Below are 21,488 nucleotides of genomic sequence, written 5' to 3' on the forward strand. Positions count from 1 at the left end.
CTTAGTCACACCTGTGACGTTTCTTTTGCCAAGTGAAACAACATATTCACAGGTTCTGGGGATTAGGACATGGTCTTCTCCCAGGAGACATTATTCAGTGAGCACAATGGGGCTGCTATGAGAATGAAATATGTTGAGCACTTACAAGTGGACCTGGCACATTGTAACGACTAGTTAAGCATGAATGATTATTATTACATAGTATTCATTAATCAATTTTTAAAATTTTGAACCCATCAGAAAAAAGTTGCAGCCAGGTATAGTTTGTAACTGAAGGAGTAAAAATGGAAACTACTTAGAAGAATCCTGGAGTGTATCCTTTGTCCCCATTCAATTCCATCTCTTCCTCTTTGCTGCTGGCTGGGCAGTGGGTATAATGGCTGGAGCTGGAGCCACTATTTTGGACCATGAGGTAACCCGGGGAATGGAGGCCTCTTGTGGCAGAAAAACAAAATGAAGAAATGAGACCCCTTGAAAGCTTGGTAGAGCACAGCTCCCACCCCCAGCCTGTTACACGAGTCAAAAATAAATTTATATTGTGCTAAACCTTCTTTTATCTGGGGCCTGGGTCACTCACAGTAGAATGTAATCCTACTGATACTTTAATTTTAATCTGTTTCCCATAAATCATAAGAGGTGCCAAATATGCGGAGAGGCCACAACATGTAATAAGTAAACAGGCTGCATCTGGAGACCCAGAGGGCTTTGTTGTTCTCTTTCGATATACAGAACCGAGTGGGGAGCCAATGCAATCAGCCCAGTTTGTCCCAACTGGGGTTTCATTTATTTCTTCCTTTTTGATCATTTTTTAAACATCATGATCCTTGATGAGGCAAAAAACGTGAAAAGAAAATTGAACTCATGCTATAAAACCACGTGTAGAAAGAAACGGATGGTTCAGGTAGAAAGTACGAGTGAGTGATGGTTCTGTAGCATAAAGCCCAGGATGTCAGGGTGCTGCCCTGGTGCCACAATCAGCCCAGATCCCTGATGGGCAGAGTGAAGTGGGAACAGAAACTAAGAATACGGGGACGGAAGCAGGGCAGCCTTGCCTAAAAAACATTGAACCCTGTGGGCAGAAAGAAAGAGAAAGAAAGAGTCATCTTGAGAACACAACCTTGATTCCTTCCAGCCCGTGGATGCCCATGACAACTAGCTGTGTGGTTTTCATTCCTTGCACGTCCTTGGAGGCACTCTGTTTTGGAGGAGGGACGACTCATCCAACACTATGTTAACTTCATTTGGAATTCTAGCCAATTCAGCCCAACACACACATGCTTAGGCTGGTACCCAAGGTGATCAAGGCGCCTTTGTGACTGTGCAGGGGTGGGTATTGCTGACAGCTGATCTGGCATCTCCCATCTCTATCCTCACTACTAAGCGGTCCTTGGCCTGGTCAGGAATATCCTGCTCCCCTCTGCATCCCGGGAGCCTCAGGGAGGAGGACCCCACCCCTGCTCCGAGGGTAATTCCATCTTCCTTGCCTGTGATTGGGTGAAATGTGGACACGTGACCCAACCAAGGCCAAGGACATTCTAGGAGGTATTTTCTGGGGGTTTATGAGCAACGCCCCGGGAGAGATTCCAGAAATGGCTCTGTTTCCCCTGCTGGACAGGAGCAAAGAGGTCAGACAGGAAGGAGACGAAGCCTAGACTGTGGCAAGCAGAATGCCCTTGAGGAGCGTCCTTGAGGACAAGGTGTCCTCGAGGACACCTGCAGGTTGCCGAATCAACCTCCCCTGCAGCCCACCTGCCCCCTCCCTTCCAGTGATACGAGCCAACACGTGGTGTGACAGAGCAACCTTTATGAAAGTTGGGCAAATTCATCTTACTTCATATTGAATTCATGGTGTGTGATGGAGGACTGTGCGCTAGATTTTTTGTTGCTGTCACTGTGATCACCGTCATTTGGTTGTTTTGTCTACTTTTAGCGAGAATACCCAGAACCATGTTTGAAAGTTACCTGATATTCATCACCCTGGAGATCATGAAGGGAGAGCACCAAAAAGGTGATAGTTTAATGAGCAAGAATGAGTGGACTTTTGAAAATGTAATGGTATTTAAAAATAATGAATAAAAACGATCACAAGTTCTTCCTAAGATGATAAACCAAATAAGATGACTTTTACCCAAGAACAAACCTTTCTCTGGTTCCATGAGCGGCTACCGTTGACCCTTGAACAATGTGCAGGTCAGGGGCACCAACCCTCCACGCAGTGGGAAATCCGAGTATAACTTATGGTTGGCCCTCCCTATACACCAGTCTTCTGTATCCGCGGTTCTGTATTCACGGAGTCAAGCAATCGCGGATCGTGTAGTACTGTAGTAGTTACTGTTGAAAAAAAAAATCCACGTATAAGTGGACCGGTGTTGTTCAAGGGTTAACTGTACTTACTTAAAATGATCTCTTTTTCCTGGGAACTTTTCAAGTTGGCCCAGCTGACCACGATCAGTAATGAAAGTGTGGAAAGGTAAAAGTTGTGACCACACTTTCTATTTGATTGTTGTTTCATGTGCACAACATAAGTGTGCAAGGGATACACAGAAAGGGAGAATGAGAAAAGTGTAGCTCATGCCTCCAAATTCATCATCTTCCATCTTTTTTTTTGATCAGTTGAACTTCCTGTTAAGCTCCACTCCCAGGTTGGTGACATGATGGGGACACAAAGAATGTCATCATTTGTTATAGTCCTGAGACCCAGACCGGGAGAATCCCTTGGGAAGATTTTAATGTTTAACATTTTTTAACTTAATTTTTTATTTTATATTGGAGTATAGTTGATTTATAGTATTGTGTTAGTTTCAGGTGCACAGCAAAGCGATTCTGTTATACATATACATGTATCCATTCTTTTTCCTAGTCTTTTCCCATATAGGTTATTACAGAATACTGAGTAGGGTTTCCTATGCTATACAGTAGGTCCTTGTTGATTATCTATTTTACGTATAGTAGTGTGTATATATTAAACCCAAACTCCTAATTTATCCCTCCCCCATCAATGTTTAACATTTTCACTAAATTCCTATTTCCTATAGAGTTGCCAGTATGATTCCCAACGTGATCCGTATAGATTTTTCTTTTGTCAGGAGAAAACAGGAGTTCCGTGAGAATGCTGGTCTCCTAGATGCTCCCTGACACCCTCCCCCCGACGTGCACTCAGCACTAGACTCACTCTGTTAGGAGGGAGAGGCCGCGTTCCATATAAATGCAAAGCGCTCCAAACACTCAGGACTATCTGTGCTTTGCGCGAATAACGACAGCAGCTTGCAAGTGGGCAGGACTTGGCGGAGAGGCCCCGTCGCAAATCCGCCACCACGCTCCTCGGAAGTGCCTGTGATATCTGCCTTCAGTCGCTAATTTCACACTCCAGAGACAGAGCTGTGAACAGCTCAGAGCACAGAATTCCCATTTTCATAACAGTTTCCTTACCCCTCAGACACCCTTTTATGGCTTTTGTTTTTTTCCTTTTTGCCACCTTTTAAAAATCAGAATGCTTGGGTCCTTTAAGGTATCGGGTTTGCTTTTGCTTTATCATCGCTTTAATTTCCGTGACTTTGCGAATCTCAGAGATATTGTTTAGTTTTGTCTTTCGACATTTTGCAAAGCTTCCTCTGGCTCGGTGGCATTTTTGAAAAATCAAAATGAATTGCTCGCATATTCTGCCTTCATTATCCCCTCTCCTGCAACTTTCTAAATAATGTAGGGACTGGGGATGCTCCTGCGAGGAGCACGAATGCATTTGAAATGCTCTGTTAAGACATGCCTTTCATCTCCCTTCAGATCATAAAATGAGTTTTCAGCTCTGGATTTCCGCAGACCTAAGAAATACTCTTCTCATCTAGAATGAGTTGCAAGACACAGGGAAGGTCCCTTTGAGACAGACAGGGGGCTAGTCTGTGTTGTCTGAGCCGATCAGATTGACGGACAGGAAGTCATCGCTCCAAAGAGGGGAATTTGTAAGACTCTTGGCGGCCAGATTTATGAAACCCAGCAGGTTTGTATTTGGGATCAGGGTTTGATTATTCCTCTTATTCACTAACTTGGTTGCGTTTTTGCATCAGTGACTCAGTCCAGATGGGACAACTATTATTCAGATCACGTTCGGGCTTTTCCCCCGCCTGTCACACCTCCCGCTCCCTTCAAGACCAGCTCACATCTCCCCTTCTCTGGGAAGCCTTCCCTATGCATGAGAGTTCCTCAGGATCTCTTCCTCTCCTGACTGCCTATGGTGCCTGCAGCTTGAATGTCTCATTTGTCCTTTATCCATAACCCAGATCTGGTGCCTTTCTCCCCAACTGATGTCCCTAAAATACAGGCATTACCTCCATCATAGAGAGTTCAAAGACTTAGTTTTGATACCCCCTACCCATTCAAAGGTACAGTTCTCCTTTGGGCAGGTAGCTGCTTCAGACATGGCTGGGTCCAGTAGCTCAAGCAATGTCAGGACTCCATTTCTTGACTCTGTTTTCTTCTGTGCTGACCTGACACACAGGCAAGCCCTTCTCAGCTTGGGGGCCCAGTTTTCCATCCTGACAGTAAGGGGTTCTGGTTTCTTTTTCCAGGTAGCTCTTATCGGCCTGGTTTGGGTCATTTGACCATCAGTGAATGACTTTGGCCAAGGAGAGGGGAGAGTAGAATATATTGATTGGTCAGACCCAGGTCATGAACCTAAATCGAGAACTGGAAGCCAGTGCAGTCAATTCTTTCAGATGGAGTAAAGAGGGGATGGGGGAGAAAAAGGTCACCAACAAGAAAATCAGGCTGGACCTCCAGGAGAAGAAGAAACAGGTGCCCGGCAGACAAAAGCAACCACTGTCCCTTTGTGAGTGAACGAGGCAAGAAAGAAACCCACATAGAGTGTTGAACACACTGTGAGACATATGAGGACGCAGTTGGAGGCAGGGAAAGGATACATTTATGAGAAAGTCAGCAGGACTGTGGGCATTTTGTTATTATTGTTAGGTTGAGAAAAAAGTTGTAATGACGTGTTACACATAAATACTTATTAATGGGGAAAATGTACAAAAGAATGTGTGTAAAGTATGACATATTATGCAAACAAAAGGCGCTGTGGAAATTACTGCTGAAGACTAAAGCCAGTAAATCCTTATTTCCCTCAGAACCCCCAGTTTCTATGGAGAGATTAAGTTTTATTTACCTGTTTTTAAATATTAAACTGGCAGTATGGGGCCCTAATTCCTTAGCCAGGAGAAAGGAGGTATGTTTTTGTTTAATGAGGATCACTGGCTCCATTTCATCTAATGTTCTGTCTAAATCTTCAATCTGATTTGGGGCTTGGCTGATAAATGTTGATGTGTCTGCTCTTAGCTTCTGTTAAACAAAGAAAAATGTCACAGGTAGTAACTGGCTAGAGAGTATGGGCTTCAGTAGTGGTGAAAAGTCAAGAGAAAATTGGGGTGATCGTGGGGAAACTCTCCTCCCTCCTGATAATGAGAGTGGACCAAAAAATGAGAGAAAGGATTGAGGACCCAAAAACCCCACTGTGGCTGCAGGAATCAAACATCACTATTCCCTCCTCTTTCTGTCCCACTAAGCAGTTCGTAAGGTAGTTCCGTGTCCCCATTTCCCCCACACTCACTATTCCCCAGCCCTCACACACATTTGCCTCATTTCTGGTCCTTTGACTTCCCAGATCTCTTCCTTCCTCTGAGCCTTTGCATTTGCTGTTCCCCCTGCCTAGAACACCTCAGATCGCTCCATGGTGACTGGTTCTCATCCTTCAGTACTCAGCCCACATGTCACCTCCTCACAGAGGCCCTCTTAGACCACCCAACATGAGACAGTAGCCCCACCCCAAGTCACTATTTATCCTGTCACCCGATCTGTTTCCTTTACTGCATTTTTTACAACCTGATATTATGTTCTTTTGTAAATGACCCATCATCCCTCAGTAGACTGAAACTCCTGAAAACAGATGAACCTTGTCTACCTCATTCACTGCTGTTTGCTTAGAACTCAGCCTCTTTTCTGATGTAAAGTAGGCACTGAATAAATATCTCTTGAATTCATTTATTACTTCAGTAATGGAAAGTGGTGTCACACATTTTCCTTTGGGGACGTGTTGCTTTGCATCCATTACCTGTGTGTGCATCTCATCTCTAGTGAAATGATGAACCCCCTGAGGTGGTCAGCCTCTTGTATGACACCAGAGTCTCAATCTCAGCATTACTGACATTTTGAGCTAGGTAATCTTTGTTGTGGGGGTCATCCTGTGCATTGTGGGAGATTCACCAGCATCCCTGGACTCCACCCTTAGATGCAGTAGCACTCCACCCCAGCTGTTACAACCAAAACAGTCTGCAGGCATTGCCATTATCTCCTGGGGGGCAAACTTGCCCCCAGTAGAAAACCTCTATGTTACACCAGTGCCAAGGTCAGTGCCAAGTGAATGTCCCATTTACCCTTGTTGGCTGAAGAAGTGGGTTTCAGCTTTATCTCCTTTGAGGGTTTTAGGCCATTACTTTTTTAAAACTTTGCACCTTTGCTAATGCATCAGTTCATGCGTCAAGCACTTAGTGAGCACCTTATATATACTAGCACCGAGAAGGGGAGGACAGCCAGGCTGGGTGGTTGGAAGAGGGCAGGTGGGCTTCATAAAGCAGAAGTTCTCTTACGTTCACAGCTGCACCTCCAAACCATAGAACATTCCTTAGCCCATAGTAGGCTCTCAGAAATATTTGCTATTGAAACATCTCCAAGAGGAGTACAGATAGAAACGCTGGAGCAAATGACAATACTGGTGACTCTGAATGCACGGCACACGGTGCCTGTTTTTATTCTAAAGAGAGAGATGAGCAAATTAGCTCCATCAGGAAATCTGGAAGTATATCACAGCCCAGAGTGCTTCTGGGCAAAATCCCAATGACTAGCCTTAGGTAAGGAAAGATGTTCAATGTCATGAAAAACCCAGGAAATGTGAGTCCAAGTGACAATAAATTCCTTCGTCAATGCTTGAAATAGAGAAATGGTATACACTTCTGCTGAGTACAGATATTCTAGTGGTGCTCTCTGGGAAATCTCAATAAAACTGTTAATAATAACAACAATAGCTATTGAATATTAACATGTGTGGTGCATTGCTTTAACAATTATTTATTACCCATGACTCATTTAACCGCCACAGGAAACCTATGAGGTAGGTGTTATTATTATGTATATCTGACTGATGAGGAAACTGGGGATCAGAGAATTCACTTGTCCTAAATCACGCACCTAGTAAATACCAGAGTGGAATTTGAACCTAGGCATTCTGCAAGAATATCTGAGCTCTCAACCTCACTGCTATAAAAGTACAAAAGTTCTTTAAAATAGATATAATAACTACTTTAAAGAATTTAGAGGAAAAGATGGACAAAAGAGTACAAAGTGGAGCATTTCAACAAAGATATTGAAATGAAAACTTTAAAATAAAGCCAAAAGGACATTTCAGAACTAAGAAATTCAATACCTGAAATTAGAACGTCTTTAATGAGCATAATAACAGGCTGGACGTAAAAGAAGAATCAGTGAGGGCTTCCCTGGTGGCGCAGTGGTTGAGAGTCCACCTGCCGATGCAGGGGACGTGGGTTCATGCCCCGGTCCAGGAAGATCCCACATGCCGTGGAGCGGCTGGGCCCATGAGCCATGGCCGCTGAGCCTGGGCGTCCGGAGCCTGTGCTCCACAACAGGAGAGGCCACAACAGTGAGAGGCCCACGTACCACAAAAAAAAAAAGAAGAAGAAGAATCAGTGAATCCAAAGTCAGGTTGATAGAAATTATCCAAACTGAAGTAGAGAAAGAAAAAACTGAAGACTTTTCTAAAAAGAAGAGAGCCTATGCGACGTGTGGGACAATATCAAGCAGTCTAACATACGTGTAAATGGAGATTCAGAAGGAAAGGAAAGAGAAGAAACGACGTTGGCAGTTAAAATGGGTGAAATTTGCCCAGAATTGATTAAAGACATGAAACCGAATATCAAGAAGCTCTGTGAACACTAAGTAGGATAAATACCAAAAAAAAAAGAAAAGAAAAAAAAAAAAGCCACATCCAGGTACATTATAATCAAACTTCTGAAAACCAAGGTAAAGAGAAAATCTTAAATCCAGCTAAAGAAAATACATGATATTCAGCAAAACAATCAAAATGATGGCTGCTGACTTCTCTAAGAAATGGTGGGCGTCGTGAGGCAAAGAATAATTTTTAAATGCTGGGAGGTTAAAAACAACAACAAAAATTGCCAACTTAGATTTGCTATACACAGCAAAAATATCCTTCAAAAATGGATATGAAATAAAGCTATTTTCAAACAAACAAAATCTGAAAGAATTTGTCACCAGTCAATTTACCCCACAAGAACTGTAAAGGAAGTTCTTCAGGCTGAGGTAAAATGATGCCAGAAGTAAGCACAGATCTACTGAGAGGGATGAAGAGCAACCGGAAGATAAATACTGAAGTAAATATAAAATACTACTTCAAATAAATTAAGTACTGACTTAAAGTAACAATACCAACAATGTATTGTAAGGTTTATTACATATGTAGAAGAAAATATATAACAATAACAGAACAGACAAGAGTGGCAAGTGGAATTACACTGTTGTAAAGTTCTTATTTGGTATGTGAATATGAGACTAATTTAAGATTAATTACAGGCACTTCCCTAGTGGTCCAGTGGTTAAGACTCCACGATTCCAATGCAGGGGGCGTGGGTTCAATCCCTGGTCGGGGAACAGAGATCCCACGGGCCGCACAGCACGGCCAAAATTTTTTTAAAAAATATATTAATTGCAATAAATTAGGAATGCATATTGTAGTCTCTAGAGCAACCACAAAAATATTAATTGAAAGGAATAGGTACAATGATGACAAAAGAGGAAACACAATGGAGTAATAAAAAGTCTTGACAAATCAAAATAAGGCATAAAAGCAGGGCCAAAGGCACAAAGAATAAATGAGACACACTAAATACTCCACTTAAAAGACAGAGATCATCAGGCAAGATTGAAATAAATAAACCAACAAGAAAACTAGACTCAACTTCTTTAAAAGAAACATTTTACTCAGAAATGAAAAAGAACAATGGATAAATTCAACAACATTAAAGAATCTCAAAAGCATGATGCTAGGCAAAAGAATGACTCCTTACGATTCCATTTGTATGAAGTTCAAGGACAGGCAAAAAATTATCTATGATCAGAGATTATTATAGAAGTCAGGATGGTAGTTATCTTCGGGATGTTACTGACTGGAAAAGGTCACAAGGGAATTTCTAGTCATGAATGAGATTTATAGCATGACCTGAGTGGGGGTTATAAAGATGAATATGTGTTTTAAAATTCAGCAAGATGTATATTTAAGATTTGTGCATTTACAGTATGCAAATTTTATTTTCTAAAATGTGTGTATGCAATCATATATATGCACACACACACACACCACCCCTTCTCCCCACTTTCACTGTACCACTGTCCTCGATCAGGTTTACCAGGACCCAGAGGCTGAGATGAGGGTAGCCAATAAATGGTTTACTGTTTCCAGAATACCACCTGTGACAAAGCAAAGGAAGCAGGGAAGGGTGGAGGGAGAGCCTGTACTGTGAGCCTTCCGCAAATCCCACTGGAGCCCTGGCATCGGCATGGCCTGCTGAGTTGTACCCAGTTGAGGATAGGGAGTTGGATCTTTGCAGCCCTGTGTCAACCAGTTACGGGATGTGGGCTACGCAAGAATGTAACACCCAGGGAAGGACCCAGCTGTGAGCTGTCGGTAGCCAACACCCCACCACCTCCAGCCCCCAGGGAAATGAGGGCCGGGGTCATGAGGGGGAGATGGGGTGGCATGCCACAGCGTACACGGCAACTGCCCTGGTCCGAGCCACTGGCTTGCTGACCAGGACAAACACCCTAGCCCTCTCGCTGGTCTCCAGGTTCCCACTCTGGTCCTCATGATGATTTGTTCACCCCACCACTGCCTGGGATAATTTCAGAAAAGAATGGGATGGCCAAAAAGTGCCTTCAGTTTTTAAGTAAAAATAAAAGACACGTTTTTCATTTTCACCAAGAACTTTATTGAACAACGTATTCACTCTTTTGTTCCACTACCTTCTGCCATTTTTCAGGCAACTTCATAATTCCATCTTCCAAAACTTTTTATCTTTTTGAGCAAAGAACTTTTCCAGGTGCCTTTCACAGTCTTCCAGGGAACTGACATTTTTTCCACTAAGAGAATTTTGTAAAGACCGAAATAAATGGAAATCCAAAGGAGCAATGTCTAGTGAATACGGTGGATGAATCAGAACTTCCCAGCCAAGCTGTAACAGGTTTTGCCTGGTCATCAAAGAAACATGCAGTCTTGGGTTATCCTGATGGAAGATTACGTTTTCTGTTGACTAATTCTGGATGCTTTTTCTTGACAGCCGCTTTCAGTTGGTCTAATTGGGAGAAGTACTTGTTGGAATTAATCATCTGGTTTTCCGGAAGAAGCTCATAATAGAGGACTCCCTTCCAATCCCACCATATACACAACATCACCGTCTTTGGATGAAGACCGGCCTTTGGTGTGGTTGGAGGTGATTCATTTCGTTTGCCCCACGATCTCTTCCGTTCCACATTGTTGTACAGTATCCACTTATCATCGCCCGTCACAATTTGTTTTAAAAATGGAACATTTTCATTACATTTCAGTAGAGAATCGCATGCAAAAATACAGTCAAGAAGGTTTTTTTTCACTTACGTGGAACGCGAACGTCAAAACAATGAACATGGTCAAGCTGGTGCAAATGACTTTCAACACTTTATTTGGATATTTTGAGTGGGTCGGCTATCTCCCGTGTGGTATAACATTGATTGTTCTCAATTAATATCTCGATTTGATCGCTATCAACCTCAACTGGTCTCCCTAACTGTGGAGCAGCATCCACTGAGGAATCTCCAGCACAAAACTTTGCAAACCACTTTTGACACATTCGATCAGTCACAGTATCTTCTCCATACACTGCACAAATCTTTTTTTTGCGTTTCAGTTGCGTTTTTACCTTTCTTGAAATAATAAAGCATCATGTGCCAAAAATGTTGCTTTTTTCTTCCATCTTCAATGGAAGAAAAAGTGGTCACACAAAAATTCACCAATTTTGATGTCTTTTTTAAAATGCACGCTGATATGACAGCTGTCACACACAATCTAACAAAATTGTTTTGAATGAAGTTAAAGACAACTAAGTGCTACTAGAGCCATCTTACGGAAAAAAAATGAACGAACCTTTTGGCCAACCTAATACATCGTATCCCATCAGATATGATCCCCACTCGAATCCCTTCAGTATCTCCCCATCACATCTAGAACGAGATTCTTTAGTCTGGCTATTAGTCTCCACCTGGATCATCCACTCCAGCCACCCAATGCCTTTTGTGCAGAAAGGGGCGGCCAACCCATCCTGGTTTGCCTGGGACTTGCTGGCTTTAACACTGAAGGTCCCACATCCTGAGAACCTGCTCAATCCCAGGCACACCAGGACTATTGGTCACCAGAAGATTTGCTGATGAAATTGAGACCGCTAGGTGGCATTTCGTGGGGCTCTGAGGAGCTCCGGTTCTTTATGTCTCAGTGCAGAAAGAATTCAGCAAGAGGCAAAGTGATATGTAAGAAGTGATTTATTAGAATAGGATGCTTGTGAAGCTTACAGGCAGGCAGGTGAGAGGGTGCCACACCATGAGTACTTAGTGGGCTACAGTTTTATAATCAAAGGAAAAGTAGGGAGAGGAAAAAAGACCACCTTCTTCCTCATTCTTTTTTTTTTTAAACATCTTTATTGGAGTATAATTGCTTTACAACGTTGTGTTTGTTTCTGCTGTATAACAAAGTGAATCAGCTATATGCATACGTATATCCCCATATCCCCTCCCTCTTGCTTCTCCCTCCCACCCTCCTTATCCCACCCCTCTAGGTGGTCACAAAGCACCAAGTTGATCTCCCCGTGCTATGCAGCTGCTTCCCACTAGCTAGCTATTTTACATTTGGTAGTTATATATGTCGACATTACTCTCTCACTTTGTCCCAGCTTACCCTTCCCCCTCCCTGTGTCCTCAAGTCCATTCTCTACATCTGTGTCTTTATTCCTGTCCTGCCCCTAGGTTCATCAGAACCATTTTTTTTTTTAGATTCCTTATAAGATTCTATCATCAGCTCCTCCTCCAGGCTGGGCAGGGGAGTTTTCTTGTCCCCACATGGTCAAGCCAGGACTGTCATTGCACTATGGAAAAATTATTTCAGGTCTCAGTGCAATGGGGGGGGGGGGTCTTTCACTTTGAAATGTCACCTTTCCATAAATTATTGTTTCTTATGTGTGCAAAGAGCATGTCCTAGGGGTCATTAACTTACTGAGCTCACTGGGCAGGATGTGGGTCTCATGCCACCATTGTTTTATTGTTTTGGGGCATGTCTCATGCTTCTGTTGCATGGTTTTGTTGCTAAGCAAGCCTGCTTGGTTTCGTGGTTAAGCAAACCTGCTTTCTTGACTGACCATTAACTTACAGGGTCTCCCGTACTTCTTTACTTACAATCCCCTAGTGGGATTAACTATTTAATTACCTACTTTGTCCCTTTACTCTTCCCCTGTCAAATTGACTAGAGAAAAAGCAAGAGATCAAGGGATTGACAAGGCTTTCACTTGAAGCATGGGTGAGTGAGGGCTGACTGCGCTGAGGACACCTGAGGAGGAGCCAGCCCACCTGCCCTCAAAGCCCAGCCCGCTTTTCATTCCTCTGCTCCCAGGGGACTGTTCCCAGAGGCCAGAGCCTTTGTGTGCAGCGAGGCGGGATGGTTCCTTGTGGTTGGGCCGCGATTAGAAAGGCATGCCAGGCTGTAACTGCAACCGATTTATCCCTCTGCTCACCGTAATTAAAGCCCCCAGCGCATTCCATCCACCAGGGCCTGGGAGCTTGGACCTGTCTGGACTTGCTGCTTCTAACCCAGCTGGTGTGTCGGGCCAGGCGGTTCTCTAAACGGTGCCCCCTAGTTGTCCTAGGGCCAGCTTTTCTGGGTGGAAACCTTACAGACTGACATTTGTAAAGAAAGAAAATAGGGGTAGAGAGTTGGGGAGATGAAACAAATTCTATGACCTTCTTTATTTCAAAACTTTGAAACTTCAAGCCTCACTCAGGGCATCTCAACAGTGGATGCTATAAGCATTTTGTGCAAGGCAATTTTCATCGTGTGGAACTGTCAAGAGATATTATGGGACATTTCATGTCCCTGGCTTATGCCCAATAGATGTCAGCAGATCACCCCTTTCCCTAGCCATTGTGACAATCCGAACACCCTCGCTCATTTCCATTCACTCAGCTTTGCATGCAAATCTGACACACAAAATGCCTTTGGAACTCAGTTCGGGGGGGTGGAGATGGGGACTGGGGTAGGGGACACAGTCCCAGCGGCATCACTGCCTGGGGGAGGCTCTTCACACGATGCCAAGCCGTTTCGTTCCTAGCGCTGAAGCCTGTCAGAGAATCCCATTAAACCCTCACCATTTCTGCAAGGAGAACAGGATGCTACTTACTGAGCATTCAGCATCCCCAAATTAGACAATTATACAAAATGGGAGAAAAGGAGAGAAGGATTCCGGTTTCCAGCCAGCAACCAGGTGCCAGGCCCAGTGCCCAGTATGGGCAATGCACAGAATCAAAGGAACTGCCCAGACTCACGGAGTTCATGGTCTGGTCAGCAGAGAAAAATCATGCACGGCAGCAACAGCCGTGGGAGCGAGCCCTGCGACAAGGTGGTGTTTTCAAATGGGCAGGTAAGGAGCTATCGTGGATCCTTACTTCTATCTAGTGCATCTTGGACAGTAGTTTGAAGCTGGAAAAGAATGGAAGAGAGTAGAATAGAATATCATCAGATAGTATCAGATCTGTAAATTCGAGTATATGTTGGCTTGTGATACAAAATAGTTCATATCGTGGATCAGAAGCAAAGAGTAAGCGGCCACAGTGTGAGGGGCTACTTCTGCAATAATTGATCTTAAAGCAGGTATAAAACATGTCAGGAGTTGGAAACTCCACATCAGATTTTGGAAAAATTTGCAGGCAGAGAGCAACTACATATGCTGCATCCGTTTAGATGATTCCCCAACAAGCCCGAGAGAAGGCAAGACAGGATAGTTCTTGTTGCAAAGATGGGGAAAGGAGGCTAAGCAAGGCTGAGATGCTCTCCAGAGGTCACACGGGTGAGAGGCCAGAGCCCCAGGCCTGGACCCCGAAGCCCCAGACTCTGACCCAGGAAGGTCCCATCACACCAGCTGCCGCCCAGGCTCCACCCACGTCACCCAGGATCTCTGCTGCTGCCATGCGCTCCCACCACACACCATCTCCAGGCGCCTCTGCAGTTAAAGCCACAGGCTGGTAGAATTTTAGGAAAGCAACTCCGCCGCCAAGACCTCATGGGCACAAACTCCCCACAGTCCCCTCCTGGGAGAAAAGCTTCCTCCTGTGACCGTGACGCTTTTCTTCAACGCCACCGACTGTCAGCTCCTAAGGACGCCACCTGGTTTGAGCTCAGGATGTGAAAAGGGAAGCAAATCTCCCAGGTTTTTATTCCACCACAGCCTGTGGCTCATCACTCCTCAGACTAAAAGAGCCAAAAAAAAAAAAAAAGAAAGAAAGAAATGTCAGGATTTTTTCCAGAGGAGAAAAGCCACACGAAATGGGGTAAAGAGTGAGTCATGCCCCTCCCCCATTTATGTTCCATCGCCCCCAGTACAGGTGTGTGTGGAGGGGTCCTGTCCACGCGCCACCTCCCCACTCAGTGTCCCTCTGAGGGGCGCAGGGCCGTGGTCTTAGGTTTGGAGCTTACACATGAAGTGGGATCTGGGGTCTGAGCTGAGTCTTGGGCACAGACGGCTTCGTTCTTGCTGGAGGGTCAATGATGACCTGTGTCATGTGTGCCCAGGACGTGTGTCCACGTGGCAGTGCAGCCGGGGGGGCAGGGCACACGTCCTCTGTCGAGTGAGCAGGTTGGGGGTGACCTTGGGGATTTCTCCGCGCGCATGTCATCCATCCCACAGGCGCTGGGGAGCCCATGCTCTGTGCCGGGCATGGTTCCAGGCCCTGGGGATGCAGCCCAGACCTTGCCCTCGTGACGGGAGACACACAGTGAGCAAGAAATCAAGGCAACCCTGCAGACGATTCCAGAGAGTGAGACATGTACTGGGAAGAACTTTAACCAGGCTGAAGTGATGGAGTGGCGGGCGGGGGTGGACCTGAATAGGGACTCAGGGAATGAGGAGGGGACATTGGCCCTGAGTCCTGGAGGAGAAGGAGCAGATCATGGGAGGAGCCAGGGGCGGGGCTCCCGGCAGAGGCAGTCACAGCATCCCGCCCTTTCCAGCGGGCCCTGCAGGACCCTGAGAGAAACAGGCTCTACCGTCCCCTGCACAAAAGTCCCTGCGCTTGCAGCCTGGGGTCCTTTTGGGGGCCACACAGAATAGTATTTAGAAGCCTGGACCCCGGCACCAGGCAGTCTGGATTCAAATCTCAGCCCTCTCACTTACTAATGAACTTAATTACTGCTCTGTGCCTGTTTCCCAATTTAGAAATAAAACAGAACTGTTGTGAGGATCAAATGAATAAATCCCCATGCAGCACTTAGCCCAGACGCTGGTGCACGGTGGGGTCTGAGTGGCTGGACAGCCAATCAGCAGATGTCCTTGGAGGTCACAGCAAGCACTTTTAAACCAGCCCACAATCAGATCAGACCTCTGGGGCATCTTTAATGAGAAAATTGCACCTTTCCAGAATAACCAGGAAAATCAGTGCTCAGACTCCCAAAGGTCTGTCTTCTGTCCTGACACCAAACGATCTTCCAGAAAACCAGGGCTTGCCCTCAGACCGGGGACACAAAGGCCAGGCTTGTCTTCACTGGGGATGTAAGAAGGGGCCAGTGAACCACAGACCCTGAAGACAGGAAGGACCTTTGGGGCTATGGTAGAGGTTACAAGTCAGGGATCTGAGGCCAGATGTGGGTTCCAATCCCAACCCCACCACTTACCAGTTGTGTGGCCTTGAACAAGTTTCTTACCCTAAGCCTCAGTCTCCTCATCTGTAGAGTGGAGATAATAATCACAGAGTGGTTTATAAGGCACAAATGTCCTAAATGCACACATCCCTCCTATATTCATATAATGTAGCATCATGAGTTGTCAGCGTTCATCCTACCACCCAGGGTGAGGACAGTCTGAAATCCTCAGTGCCAGTGAGGTGTGCAGACAGGACCTCACGGGAGTGGGGGAGGGGACCCATGCTAAGCACAGTAATCACAGGGGCCCAGAGATAAGCCGCTGAGCCCCACGGCCCTGTCTAATGCCCGCAGCTGGGATGGAGGCATATTCCTGTGTTCTGGTTACACAGCACTTACTTGGGGCTCAGCCCTTTGTTGCTGTGACCAGAGCCTACCGACCTCATTGACTCCAGGGACTGCCACCAGCCAGGCTTCTTGCCTTCTCCATTTCTCCTTCACTGGGATGGAAAAAAATATGCTCTTGTCCTGCTGGAGTCCTCATTCCCAACCTCCAGTACAAGTTCCTCTGCAAACCTGGAAATGTATTCCTTCCCTTAGAAAGTAACTGCTCTCTGGTAGGATCTTCACATCCTTACAGCACAGAAACCCAGCAGTGCGGGAAGGCTGCCAGCTGAGTGCTGTCTTCGGTCCCATCTTGGGAGCTGTCTCCCAACTCTGGGAGATGTAGAAAAGCCCCACAAATTGCACAAGGATTTCACAACGCAGTGAAACAGCCTGTGATTAAACCGAGATGTCAAAATCAATATGCAAAGAGTGTGATTAAAAGACAAGCGTGGCTGGCACCAGAGCATCACTCTTAATTGAGCCTGTGCCTACTTCTTCACATGCAACAAGGAAATTAACGACAGGGTGATAAACCTTCAAGAGAAATTAATTACCCCTGCTGCTTGTGCCTCTCCTGTGCTCTCTGTTTAACCTGCATTCTCCCTCCCCAGCAGCCAGCCCTAGAAGGGCCCTGGGGTTGCTGATTATACGTGCAGGGCTGCAGCATTCAAAGAGCCCCAACTCCTCCTCAGGCTCTGAGTGAGTCTGTTTCCTGGCCCCCTCTGCACAGATGCGGCCCTGGGAAGAAAGAGCCAATGGGTGTTTACCGCCGAGGAACAGAAGAAGGAAATAGACGGGGTGGGAGTCTGTGCAGGGTTAGAACGGGGTTGGTGCATTGTGTGGTATGCCACGTGGCTTCCCCTGGGACTAGACTTGTACTCCCACAGGACTAGGGAGGGAGGGAGGAAGGCAGAAGGGGTGAACGTGGCGGTTTCAGCAGAGGCAGAGCTAAGCAGGGTGTGCTGGCCTTGGCAGGCCTAGGCAGAAGTGACACGTGTATACGGGATGGGAGGTCACCAGGGGCTTCCAGAGTCATTGGGATTCAGGGCAGAGGCTCCAAGAAAAGAGATGATGGGAAAACAGGGGCAAAGGCGGAGATGAAAATTCAGCAGCGCTTCCCCAGCCCCGGGCACTGCCAGGGTGGGCTTTCTGCGGGAGGCGGACATCAACCCTGGGAGCGAGCCTGGGCTCTCATCGCTGGACAGACACCGAGAACTGGGAGTGGAGGAAACAACCACGGGGGCAGGGCGTGAGGAGAGGGCATGAGCAGGCAACACCAACGGGCCATGATGGGGCTGTGAGCATCGTCTTTGCAGTGACTAAAGGGAGACAAAGTGACAGAGGCTAGCAGGTTCCTGGGTGCAGGTCCCCTCCCAGGACAGTGGGTTTGGGAAGGCAGAATGCACCTGGGCTGTCTCTGTGCGGCCACCCCAGGCTTGCTGGTCTCTGCCACCTGCCGGCCCAGCTGCACTGAGACCCCACGTCTCAGTCCCTGGCACGGGGCTCCCACCTCCACCTCTCTCCATCTTTTGGGACTTGTCTGAGCACCGACGTCTCCATCCACGCTTCCAGCCCCAGGTGCCCACGACCTGTCCCTGTTTTCCAACCTCCCTCAGTTGTGTCCTGCACACTGGACTCCACTTTGTGCCCATGCTCGGCCTCAGACGGGCGCCCCTCGGGATGGGGAAGGCCCGGGACACTGCCTGTGGCCCCTTCCGACAGCAGGAAATGGTGCTGGAATCACTCCTGTCACGCCTGACCCCGGGGCTCCTGGAGACGCAGGAGAAGGCCTTGAAGCCGCATCCCCCGGCCAGAACCATCTTCCATCAGGGGATGAGAAGCAGAAGAGGAAGCGCCTGGCCGATCCCAGCGGCCACACTTTCCAAAACATCTCCCACCCGCAGACGAGCACCCTGCCCCCAGGTGCACCCAGGCGCCTGAAACCAGCAGATAATAGGTGCCCGTGAACTTGCAGAGTCCTGCCCGGATTTCAATCTTAAGAGTTAATTTGAAAGAAATAATTTGCCAGATTGATAAGCTGCCAGGAATCTGGGCTGACCGGCGTTTTCTCTTGGCCTCAGTTCTGGACTCCAGAGCCAGACTGGGGCTGGGGGATGCCCCTTGGCCTCAGTGGGCCCTCACGGTCTGCGGGGAGTGACAGAGCGCACAGGCTGATTTAATGGACGTTTATGCAGCCCTGCAGGAGGCCATAGCTGAGCATGGCCCCTCCTGATTAAAGGACAGCGGCCAGTTGTTCCCCAGCAGTGCTGACAAAAGAGGGTTGCTTTGGTCCTGGGAGCTTATGGGAGCTCCTCAGATGCCCAAATCTGGCACCTGCCAGCTGGCGTTCTTAAAGTGACCCTTTCAGGAGAGATGCCAGTGTGGGGGGACGGCTGTTATGGGGCCTCCACCCAAGCTGGGGGGGGGTCACTCTGCCCACATAGAGGCAGGAGGACAATGTCCTAAACCCTGCCCTGGCCTGGGGGGCAGAGAGGGGGTTTGCATGGGGGCGGGGCTACAGATGCAAATGCCTACAGGCCTGGGGGTCAGGGGACTCCCGCAGAGGCTGGGGGAGGGGCACGGCCCACAGGATGAGCCCATCTCCAGCGTGGAAGCCACGTGGAAATACAGGCCCAGCATTGCCCGACCTTCCGGCCGCCAGGGCAACCCCGGGAAAGTGGAGGTGACTGTCCACTCCGGGAGTGTGAGCTGCGTCAGGCCCTGTCAGGTCCCTGTAACCCCGAGCCCCGCCCCACCTTCCCTGCAGAGAGCCCTCCTCGGCCACCCAGGGGGAGCGAAACAGGCGCCGCCCCAAGCAGCACCAGCTCGGTGGGCGGCGCCCCCTGAACGTGACAAGGTCTCGGGGGAAGAGCCCTCCTCTCACACCAGCCAGCCCAGCGCCACACACACCTTGATGCTCACGACTTTCCAGAAGGATTTTCTCTCAGGGAGTCAGAGGTCACACTGTGGACCCAAACCAGCAGCAGATGTGTCGAGTGTGTCCCTCCTGGTGCTTTTTGAAAAATGTGAAGCCGATGTCAACACGTGAAAAACCTGAGATTTCACTTGAGCATCTGATACTTTGATTCTCTTCAGGTGTCAGGACACGGCGCCACCCTGCGCCCAAGTCCTCCCCTGGTAGCTTGCGGTGGCACCGAGGCCGGGGCAGCAGCCCCTTTAGACAGGCTCGTGCTCCGCAGTTTGCCACCGATTCCACCCCTCCCCCTATCGTCCCCACAGGGAGACCGAGGATCTGCCACCCAAACCCCTGTGCCGCATTGTCCACAGGCCGCTTGCTGGGTCCCTCCCCGGGTCCTTCCCCTTCTACAGGGAAACGGTAACGAAACCACACCGCACGGCTGGGGGACTGGCTGAGTCAGCGTCCGGAACCTGCTTGGACCGCGTCTGGAGGGCGGGAATCCCTCAGGAAGTGCGGGCTGGTGGCTGGTCTAGCCCTCTTCACTCCTTTGTTACCTGCCGGGCCCGTGGGGACACTGGCTTTCAGACCTGCTGCAGACGGAGGAACCAGACGTGGCCGTTTCTCTCCAGCTTTCTCCATCTCCACTGCTTTCCCCCACCCCACCTCCCACCTCGCCCACCTCGTCCCACACCCAGAGGGTGGGGGACGCAGAGCCTGGAGTCCCGCCACGTGGGTCCTGGGTCTTCCGTTGTCCTGACCCCCAGCGTCACTGCCAACCCGTCTGATGGGCATGTTCCTATTTTCTCCCACATCACCTACTTGGATGTTAATCCCTCTGTCCACCAGCGACTTCAGCACTGCATGGGAGATTTGATCAGGTTTGCAAGGGTGTTCTTTCTTCTTACAGCCCATGTTCTATCAGTGACACACTTCAGAATTCACTGGATGTAATATATCTTTAGGATTAATACACTGTGTTAAGTACTTTGAATGCAATCAACAACTATAATCCAATTACTACTGACTGCGTTTTTAATGCTATTTTGCCCCCAGCCCCTCATCTCAACTGTGCGCCAGACTCACTCCCACACACACACACACACACACACACACACACACACAGCACATGCCAATTTTGTGCCCCGCCGCCTCGCCTAACAGTGAGAGCACTGAATAGGGAACAGCTGATCTGCGTGAAGTAACGTGAGAGCTCCTATAGTCCTGGAGCTTTTAAACTTACAAACAGGTATCAGCCAGGTTGCCATGGAGAGCAGTGGACCGATGCCAGGGCTCACCCTCCGGACTCGTGGCCTCCTCTGATCAGCAGGGTCACGTGGGCTCTGCGAGGAGGCAGAGGCATGGCCTGGCATTTTAATGACACTGACTTGCTGTCTGAGCGGCGAGTGTGTAGGGGTGAGACAGGGCACGTGTGTGTGTGATTGTGCATGTGTGTAAGTTCGCACGCACAGCCCCACACATACGGGATGAAAACTGAATGGCCCCAAGGATCTGCTGGACACCTTTCATGTTCTAACAGAGACCGTGAGGCCTGAGGGGTCACTGGAGTTTCTGAGTCAGGGCGGCTGCTGACTCAGCACCGAGGAAGCTGCTCCTCTGGCCCCATCAAGACCCCCCTCGCTCCCTCCTCTCTCTCACGGGCACCCATCCCCCCTTTTCTCCTTCCTCTCCCCCCTCCATTCACCGTCCTTGCCTCCCCCCCCCCATTTTCCCTCACAGCGGCCTTCTTTGTCCTGCAATCCCCTCCCCCGCCCCGTTATGATGATGGGAGGGGAACCGCATCCTTGCCGCCTGCCACATCAAACCCTCGACACCGGTTTGAACCCATTTTTTGGTCTTGCAAATCCACCCCAACTCAGGGAAAATACATATATACACGCATCACATGCACAGAACGTAAACACAGACCACAAGAAAGCCCTCCATCCTCTGTCTCTGTTTTGGTTTCTCCAAAAGCCGACCCCGAGGCAAGGCTTCAAGTCCAAGGCTTTCCTCTGGGGGCTGATCACAAACATTACCGCTCGGGCGTGTGGGGCGGGGAGACCAGACAGGGAAGGGGGCGATGAGCATTCTGCCTGTTCCTCTGGCAACCAGCCGAGGGGTGTCTGCAGCCCGTGGAGTCCAGCCCCAGAGCGCAGTCAGAAGATGGGCCTGAGGTTC

General features: G+C 48.2%; 1 long non-coding RNA gene across 3 annotated transcripts; it reads right to left on the bottom strand.

Moving 5' to 3' along the window:
* Positions 1-11,945: 11,945 nt before the first annotated feature.
* Positions 11,946-20,869, bottom strand: LOC137207962 (uncharacterized). Of its 3 annotated transcripts, none has more exons than XR_010935403.1 (6): positions 20,551-20,869; positions 20,130-20,266; positions 19,743-19,897; positions 19,301-19,403; positions 14,843-18,327; positions 11,946-14,617 (listed from the first exon to the last, which is right to left on the bottom strand). It is a non-coding gene; the product is annotated as an uncharacterized lncRNA (long non-coding RNA). The 3 variants fall into 3 exon arrangements; XR_010935404.1 differs by having other exon boundaries at positions 14,843-14,987; positions 19,743-19,900; XR_010935402.1 differs by having other exon boundaries at positions 19,743-19,900.
* Positions 20,870-21,488: the final 619 nt, after the last annotated feature.

The sequence above is a fragment of the Pseudorca crassidens genome, chromosome 15, assembly GCF_039906515.1.
Source record: "Pseudorca crassidens isolate mPseCra1 chromosome 15, mPseCra1.hap1, whole genome shotgun sequence".
NCBI classification, from domain to species: domain Eukaryota; kingdom Metazoa; phylum Chordata; class Mammalia; order Artiodactyla; family Delphinidae; genus Pseudorca; species Pseudorca crassidens.